The sequence below is a fragment of the Cygnus olor genome, chromosome 2 (genome assembly GCF_009769625.2).
Source record: "Cygnus olor isolate bCygOlo1 chromosome 2, bCygOlo1.pri.v2, whole genome shotgun sequence".
NCBI lineage: Eukaryota > Metazoa > Chordata > Aves > Anseriformes > Anatidae > Cygnus > Cygnus olor.
The window spans coordinates 78,793,748-78,802,509 of NC_049170.1; the positions used below are offsets into that span (position 1 = coordinate 78,793,748).

Below are 8,762 nucleotides of genomic sequence, written 5' to 3' on the forward strand. Positions count from 1 at the left end.
ATCTGTAATTGAACTTAACGGAAAGAAAAGTTTGCAGCCTATGATCTGAAGGGTTCACGGATCTCTATGAAGCCCAAGAAGGGCAAATAGGAAAACAATTACAGACATGTAAACTTCATGAATTTATGCTAGATGTCCTACATTTCTAAAGTCTACCTTTCTGCTGAAAAGTTAGTATGGATCGGCAATAAAACTGAATACTATTGGTTTGGGTTCATCTTCAGAGTGTCTGATCATAGCTTCTTTCTCCATTAGCCTGTAGGACAGCCTTATTACACACTTTATGAGTACACGTGATAAATTGGACATTCTGTGCCATAATTCCATTTAAGAGGAGCAAGTGCCAGCAGAATGGTTGCACAGGGAATAACAGTTTCATGACTACTCATGTACTTGAAGTTATAGATGGGTCTATGTAAATATTCTTTTCCATCATATGTACTGTACCTGCCAGATTTTTCCTGGATTGGGACAGATATAAAATTATTCCCAAGATTTTACCTGGATTAGCACAGGTATAAAATTATTCCCAAGAGCTGGCATAGAGATCAAACATACTGCTGCATTTTGACAGGTAGATCAAATATTCAGTGTCAAAGGCAAGCTGCTTTGTAGAAATCCTGCTTTCTGATATATTCTTTTTGCCTATATTGTAGTACAAAGATCTTCTTCTTTACCCCATCCACCCTGGAGTACAGCCAGAGTTTTGGAAAGATCTTGCATGTTTGTTTAGGCCTAAAGAGTTGCTTATTTTCTTTGCTGTTTGAGGGATGCATATGATCTTACTGTAGGTTAAAAATGTGGCTTGTAGGTTCTCTTTTGTATTACTTCATGGCAGAGAGTGTAGTTACTAATTTAATTAAAACTCACTCATATATGCTGCCATAACCATACAGAGTTATCCAAAGCTCTCAAAGCTCCTAGGACTACACAGAGTTTTTACAGTCAAGTATACTGCATGGCCAAGATTAATTGCAAATTAAATCTTTTTTTTTTTTTTTTTTTAGTTTCTTCTCTTCTTTTTTTTTTTTTTTAATTATGTCTCTTGACACTCTACCTTTAACAACTCAAGAATGGAAAAAGAAACAAAATTTGTTTGTTTCAAGGAATGTTTATTTTTATATTCTGTATTACCTTGTCTTCTGCAATGTAAAAACACAAAACACAGACAAGCAACAAATGGAGGAAGTCACTTTAATATGCAGTGTGAGTCATTGCTCTGCAAATAACATTTTATTTATTTCATAAAGCTTATCCGAAGAACTAATCAGATTTTATATTCACCTGTAACATCAAGAAAGGTGAATAGTGATATATCACAGACACTAAATGGTTCACTGCTATCCTAAAATATTTGCAGTTGCCCTGGTAAGCCCATGAGGTGTCTGAATAGACTTTGGACATCTTCTTTGAAGTGTTTTTGCTTTGGTTTGGGGGTTTTTATGTTTTTTTGTTTTCTTTTGTTTTCTTCAGAAGCCTTGGCCTTAAAAATATTGGTATTGTTGGGTCTGTTAGATTGATGGAAATGTCCCCAAAGATAAACATGCAAATATGAAATACTACCAAATGAGGGATTCTTTGCAGGAGTATATTACATAATCCAAACTAAATAAATTAAAAAATAAAAATCACTCCATTGCAGTTGTATATATTTTACTATGGCCACCACTCAGGAGCTGGCTGGAAACAACACACAGGACTTGAGAGATGTAAGACAGCCTTATTTATTTTGTTCTTGTCTACCTATATAATCAAGAAAATCATGGGTTCAGCTATCCTACAAGATTTCTTGTGTATTACACAGGACTAGGTCCTAAAGTCTGGAATTCTTTTGCCTACTTTCTTGGTTTCTTTTTTTTTTTTTTTTTTTTTTTTGTCTTATAAACCTGACTGCTTCCAAAAATATTTTTAGTGATTTTTCTAAAGCAAGGACTAAAAGAAACCTTAAGAAATATTTCATAAGAAATACAGATAAATAAATGATGGCAATTTTCTTCTTATATTCAAAAAACAGATGAACTCAACATGCTTTGATATTGCCAGTTTGATTTTTTTTTCTCTTATGCAAAATAATTTCCTTCTTTCTAGCCATATTCCTAATTGTTTTTTTTTTTATGATCTATCACAGGCACCAAAAAAAAAAAAAAGTGCTTTGACATATCTGTATTCCCTCTTAATTATCTTCTTTCACTGTCTGCAGATAACTAATTCTGTTTCTCCTGGGCTTTTGTAAAAGGCCCTTTAGAAATGGCATTTTGGTGCTAATGAGTCAACAAAGAGAAAAATGTCTGGGACTCTTGAAATACTGTGTTCAAACAAACTAATAGCACTGAAAAAATACCTTATCAGATAATTGTTAAATGCACATTAGGGGACTGCCAAAATGATGGTTTTGACTTTTCCTTTAAAAAAGTTTGTCTAGATACATAAAGGAAAAAATCAAATCAGCTGGTTCTGATTCTGTACACAAGGCAGGAAGAGAATCTCCTTTATTTTGCATTACACAGACTGTTAAAGGTGAGAAAATTTTAATTTATAGTGCTATTCTGTACATACAAAGCAATAACATGGAAGAGGAAGCATCTTTACAAGGTAGCCTTCTGGAGCACAGTGCAGGAGTGCTAATCCAATTGTTTTTAAAAAAGAAACGAAGTCCATCTTTCTTGTCCTCAGTTCTGCGCTCTTTCTTCATCTCTCTCTCTCTCAAAACAAACAAACAAACATACAAACAAACAATAACAAAAAAGTGTCATTTAAAAGTAGTTCTGTTTTTTTTGTTTGTTTGTTTATTTGTTTTAAATTGCCTTACCTACTAAATACTTAGGGTTTATGTCTTCTGATTTTTCTTCACAATAGGAGCTCTGGTACCTTACTGATATTTTCTTCTTTTAAAATAGATGATCACTTAACTCTAGGAATTGCAATTTAGGACAACCCTGGACACTGTCCCTGTCTCAGCAGGGGAGCTGGGCAAAAATTCCCCCCACGGAGGGAGCCAAGGGACATCCTTCTCCTCACCCCACTTGTCAGTAGGCAGCCAGCTCTGCTTTCCACTCATTGGTAGAGAATGAGGCCTCAGATGCATGTTCCAGACTGCTTCTCAGGGATCCCAGGTTCTGCAAAACATAAGAATGTTAAGAACATGCTTATGATAAGAACAGGGACCCCACGTTCTGCAGTAAAAACATTAGGTGGGATATAAGGCTCTGGGAACAGAAAGAGCTTCAGCATCTTCCCTCCACTGCTGTGCACCTCACTGCTTCCCTCTGCACAGGGGGAAGTTGATTAGCAAATGCCTTCTTCTTTGTGTGTCTTTTAACCAGATTTTCTTCTTTGTCCCCTTGTTATGGCATGATCATATCACTATGGTATGATATACCGTGTATCTACTTATCTGACTTCTTTAGCAGAGAAATGAATGCTGGATATGATCTTTTTCCTTTTTTTTGTTTGTTTGTTCTTTTCTTTGTTTTTTTTTTTTTTTTTGTTTTGTTTTGTTTTGTTTTGTTTAAAATTTGTCTCAAAACCCAAAGGGCTAATAATAATACCAACAACAGCAACACCTTGTTTCCAAAGAACTTTCACAAAAAATACTGCGCATAGACAGCTCTATAAAAACATATTTGCTTTTGGGCTTGACAGCAGTAACTCAGCAGTAAATAAAAGAGTCTTATAGAAGAACAACAAATTTGGTCAGAAAAAAAAAAAAAAAAACAGGATAAACTACAGCTTCTACAGAGACAGATATGACATTTGCTTGTCCTAGTAGAAAGGTTTCACCTTAAAAACAATCTGGAAATTCAGTATAGCTCAGAAAAATGAAAAGAGCAGGTGGAATTTACAGGGATTTGGATATGGGGTGTTAGGAAGTCTGGCCATCCCAACAAGGCATGCATTTAGGTCACTAAACAATACCCTGAGGACTAAGATTGCTCTTGTTTGACCTTTAAAAGATTACCTTCAATTTCAATTTCCACTGAAGTCAGTGGGTTTTCAGAGAACTTAGCAGCTCATGAGACATGCTTAGTTAACTCTGTGAGGGTCTGGGCCTTTAACAAACCAAAAGTAGAACAAATGAGAGCAGTGTACCTGATTCAGTCAGGGATCTGACTTGGTGTCAGATCTTGTGGTAGATTTCATTGCTTCCTTGCTGAGTTCTTCTCCAGAAGCTCTTGAGTGATGCAGACAGTACTGAGGAATTTCTGAGGTAAAGTGAGTGAAATAATCCTCACGGGAAGTAGTGGTGAGTAGCTGGCTCAATAACCCCACCTGAAGTATGTCATGTCTTAACAAAATAGAGCTGGAAAGGTTGTCTGGGTAACCAAGGGCAATTCTCTGCAATCATAGCCAACCATTTCATATAATTCCTTTCACAGCCTAAGTAAAAGCTATCTTAAAATGAATTGAGTTTTCTTTCTCAGCTTTTGTGTGTGTGTGTGTGTGTTGCTTTGTTTTTCTGTTTGTTATATATTGTTTTTTGTTTGTTCTGTTGTTGTTATTGTTCTGTATTCCCAGAAACCTGCTACATTCAACTGAAATCCTCTTCCCAATTTCCAGCCTAAACTGTCAGTTCGTACCTTTTGCATTTCTGATTATATTGTCATTCACTCCAACTAGTCCCTCTCTCACCTTGTGAACACCAATTAAGAAAAAGAGTCATGAAAAAAGCTGCCAGGAAAGGTCTACCTCTGAGAAACTTTCCCTGATTTTATACTGTTTGCCATTGCCTCAATTGCCTTAGCTATGTTTTCCTTCAAAGTTTGTGTTCATGTCTTGCTTATTGAATCTAAGCTAAAAATGCTGTAATCCATTTTTCTCCTATGCTAGATGGGAGGAAAATAAGCTAATAAATAAATCCCTTAGTTCTTCATATGTGATCGCATATGTCAGGTTTTCCTTAATTCAGAAGACATTGACTAAGTTATTCCTTGAGTATTCCAAAGGTACTCAAAATCAAAATGTTCTTTGACTTCCGCTTTGACATTAGATGGCAAATTTCATATCCAAATTGTTTTAACCCCAAATGCCCCTTTTGAAATAAACCTGAAACAAAGCAGCAAGGACCTACTATGATCTTTTAAATTCAGGTGCTTATAGAATATATAATATGTATGCATGCATGTACACTGTCTGTATAAAATGTATGAAAGCTTGTATCTTCATTGTATCTTCATATAGTATGTTATCTGCTGTCTTCTTTTTTCCTGCTTTTTTGTTTCCCCCAAAAAGCCTCTGTAACAGTTAAAAGAATAGCTAATGACCTCTGTTAATACAATATGAAGTAGTATTTTTGGCAAAAGGAGGTATACGCTTGTGAGAATAGACTCCAGCTCTCAAGAGGTTTTCCTTTTACATGGCTAAACATACAGAGCAAAAAGAGAAGGTTCTGTCCCCTCATACCCCTTTTCATTTCCCTTTAGGGAAAAATGAAGTTTCATATCACCAAATTAGCAGCCTGCTTGGACTTTTTTTTAACATGGCTTTTAAGGGGGCAGGAAACTAAGGAATTCAAACTCATTTGGTTGGAAAAGCTGATTAATACTTTCATTGATTTAGAAGTGAAGAATAATCCACTCAAAAAAAATGGGGTGAATTTGGAGATTCTTAACACCAAAAAAAGAACCAGAGGAGATCTGAATTCTCAACAGCTACAGTAATCCCAGGCTATTAATAACGAGTGAAAATGATTTTTTCTGGAATGTAAATTAGCTTAATGTGTTGCCAAATATAGATATAAATTTGAATAAGCAACTGTGATATAATTACTACACTCATTTTTCTTATGTAGTGGGGGACAGAAAGACTCTTGTGTCAAAGGAGACCATCTCCACGGCACAGATATTGCCAAGCATAATTTTTCCTCAGTTTTGGTAGAATAAAAGTATTCATTTATTTGAGAGCAATTTCCAGGCACCTTTAATATCCACTATATTCCCCATTCATACTGACCCCCTTCCCCTGCCCCCCCCTCCCCCTTTTGCTTTCCTTGCTATTTTCCTCTTTATATAGCTGAAAAAACTTTTAACTTGTTAAACAGCCTTTGCAAGATCTAACACCTTCCTGATGGAATTTTCTTTATCAATCCCTCTTTTTACAGTCCTTATAGACACTCTATTTATTCCTCCTGTCTTCTTTTTTCTAGTTAGGCCTAAAATTATCTTCTTTGTGTTTATCTGCATTTTTGGAGTAAAATTACCACGTCTTTGGAAGATTATATCAACCACTTCCAAAAACAACATTTATATCACTGCCCCCTGTTGTTAGTAACAGACAATTTTATGAAGAAATCTTTGGTTCTCATTTCCAAGCTATAAGCTTCATTCTTCAGTCCCTGTAAGGAAGCCTAGAGCTTTCACTGGAGGCACAATTGCCAGAGTATTTATTTCAAATACTTTTAGCCATATCCAAGTGTGTTTCTAAAGGTCTCTAGAAGTCAAGTGAATCTCTGTGGTTCTTGAAATCATGTTCTTTGCATTTATGTTAATGTATTAACAATCTTTATGTGTTTATATTCACACAACTATGAGATCATATAAAGAAATGAAAGATGACAGAACTGCAGTTACTGATGTCTTAAGATACTTAGATAAAGAAATAGTCAGAAACCTTTGATCAATACATATAAGTACAAGGTGGTCTGTGCTACATGTCACAGTGAAATAATAATAGCCCTAATAATAATCTAATGCATTTCTCTGGTTATCTATAAAGAACTATGATTCAATCTTTATAATGTTCACAACATTAGCAAATTGTTACATTTCTTTGCAAAATATCTGAGTAATTTCACCATCATCTATCAAATGGGAAAACTGGAAATAAACTTGAAACTTCATTATGTGTAAAGGATAAAAACAATGTTTTATTCTTATTATTTATTCTTTAATCTGAGAAGTCTATATTTCAAAAAGACCAGTAAGCAAGGAATTCTTGCAGCACAGTATATCAACCCAGCAAATACTTTTTCTGAATGAAGGTAAAGTTCAAATACCTGAAGCTGACCATTTGGTACAGCCTTTGTCTTTAAATTCTCTTTAAAACATGCACACACTTACCTCTTTAAGAAATCAGTATTCTTAATTTCCTTGAAGAACATTGAGTCAAAGACTTAATGAGACCAGAGACTCTGGTGAATGGCAGCAACAGCATCTACCCAACAGAAGTGTACTCTGCCTCTCATAGACATGCAAACAAATACAAATATTAAAATTATTAAGCTTTAAACACATACTAATAGCAAAATTTCTCATAAATACTAGTTTCTCACATAAACAGATGTACTCCACATCTGAGATTCAATGTCTCTTGAATCTCATTTCCTACATTTTGCCATCCAATATCACAAGTACTCATTCTGGTATACTGAATGCCTTTTCCTAATAATATTTGCAGTGCTGCTGACTGAGCTTTTTCAGAAGAACATGCTGACTTTCAACTTTTCAATTTTCTCAGTTTGTAACATATTTTCTCATTTAAGCTATATTTTTTACAATGGCAATACCCAAAGTGTACATATTTATATTGTATATATATATATTTTTTTGCTTTTACCTATATTTTCCACCTAAATGATCACTTACTTACACAGGCCAGGTAAACAGACAAACAATAACTGTCTACTTCATCTGTGGCAACATAGTTCTTTCTGTTGAGGTACTACTAGCTCTCTTTGTGTTTATAACTTGGCCATGAATGTTTAACAGCTGCTGGGTAGCTGCCTCAGGAATTTGGCCCTTGGGGAGGAGTGAAGCGCGGTGTGTGTGTGTGTGTGTGCATGTGCACAGGATGGACACAAATAAAAAAAGACAGCATAACCAGCATCAGAAATATTTGTCTCTATTTTTTTTCAATTTTTTCAGTAATGCAATCCTTACACCTATCCACTTCTGTCATTGCAAAGACATTTAAATCTTCAGAGGTAAACAATTTTCTCATTTCTGGTTCTTCTTTTGTAGAAACTATTTTATCAGTATTGTTTTTCTAATAATATATTTAGTATGTTGCTTTCTAAATTGAAAGATTTTTTTCTTTTTAATTTTGTAAGCCAGTGTTAGATGATGATGGGTTTAGTCAGAATAGTCTTTCCACTCAGTCATATTATGCTGGGAAAAAGGTATTACTGGGCACAGTTTTGTGTGTCTGAATCTGGCCTTCAGAAATGTGCAGATTTTTCTATTACACCATACCAAAAACAGTGAGAGAAAATATTCCACTGAAGCCAACTGGACAGGAAATATTACTGCAGAAGATTATGAACTGGAGCCAATACAGAGTTGTTAATCCTTGGGGAAGCCCCTGAATAACAAATAGATACGTAATTCTCTCTGACACTCACACAAACTAAGTAGTCACTTACTTTGAGCTTACATTGTTGAAACCTACTGCTGTACCTTCAATAGCTGAGCTACATAATACACTGAGTAAAATAAATAAATGAATAAATGAACAAATAAAAGTATTTGGACAGTTAGGTTGGCTGCCAATAAACCTGCTATCCTTGGCTAATGAATCCAGACCATTTAATACTTCCAAACTGAAACAGAAATTAAAGCAAAATGGACCCAAAGTCCAAGTAATCTTGGGAGCAGTATTCTCATTAATTGTCTGTTTAGGAAGTCACCACTCTGTGTGTTACTCTTAAACATTTTGTATAATCGTGTTCACATACAGATGTGCCTGTGTTATAAGAGTTTTCTGCTGTTCAGCTGTGTGTCAGCATCAGGAGAAGAGGAACACATACAGTCTTGACCAAAGTGTTACCC

General features: G+C 35.0%; 1 long non-coding RNA gene across 1 annotated transcript; it reads right to left on the reverse strand.

The window, feature by feature from the left end:
- Positions 1–2,096: 2,096 nt before the first annotated feature.
- LOC121066178 lies at positions 2,097–5,002 on the reverse strand. Its single transcript, XR_005817560.1, has 3 exons — positions 4,090–5,002; positions 2,810–3,116; positions 2,097–2,700 (listed from the first exon to the last, which is right to left on the reverse strand). It is a non-coding gene; the product is annotated as an uncharacterized LOC121066178 (long non-coding RNA).
- Positions 5,003–8,762: the final 3,760 nt, after the last annotated feature.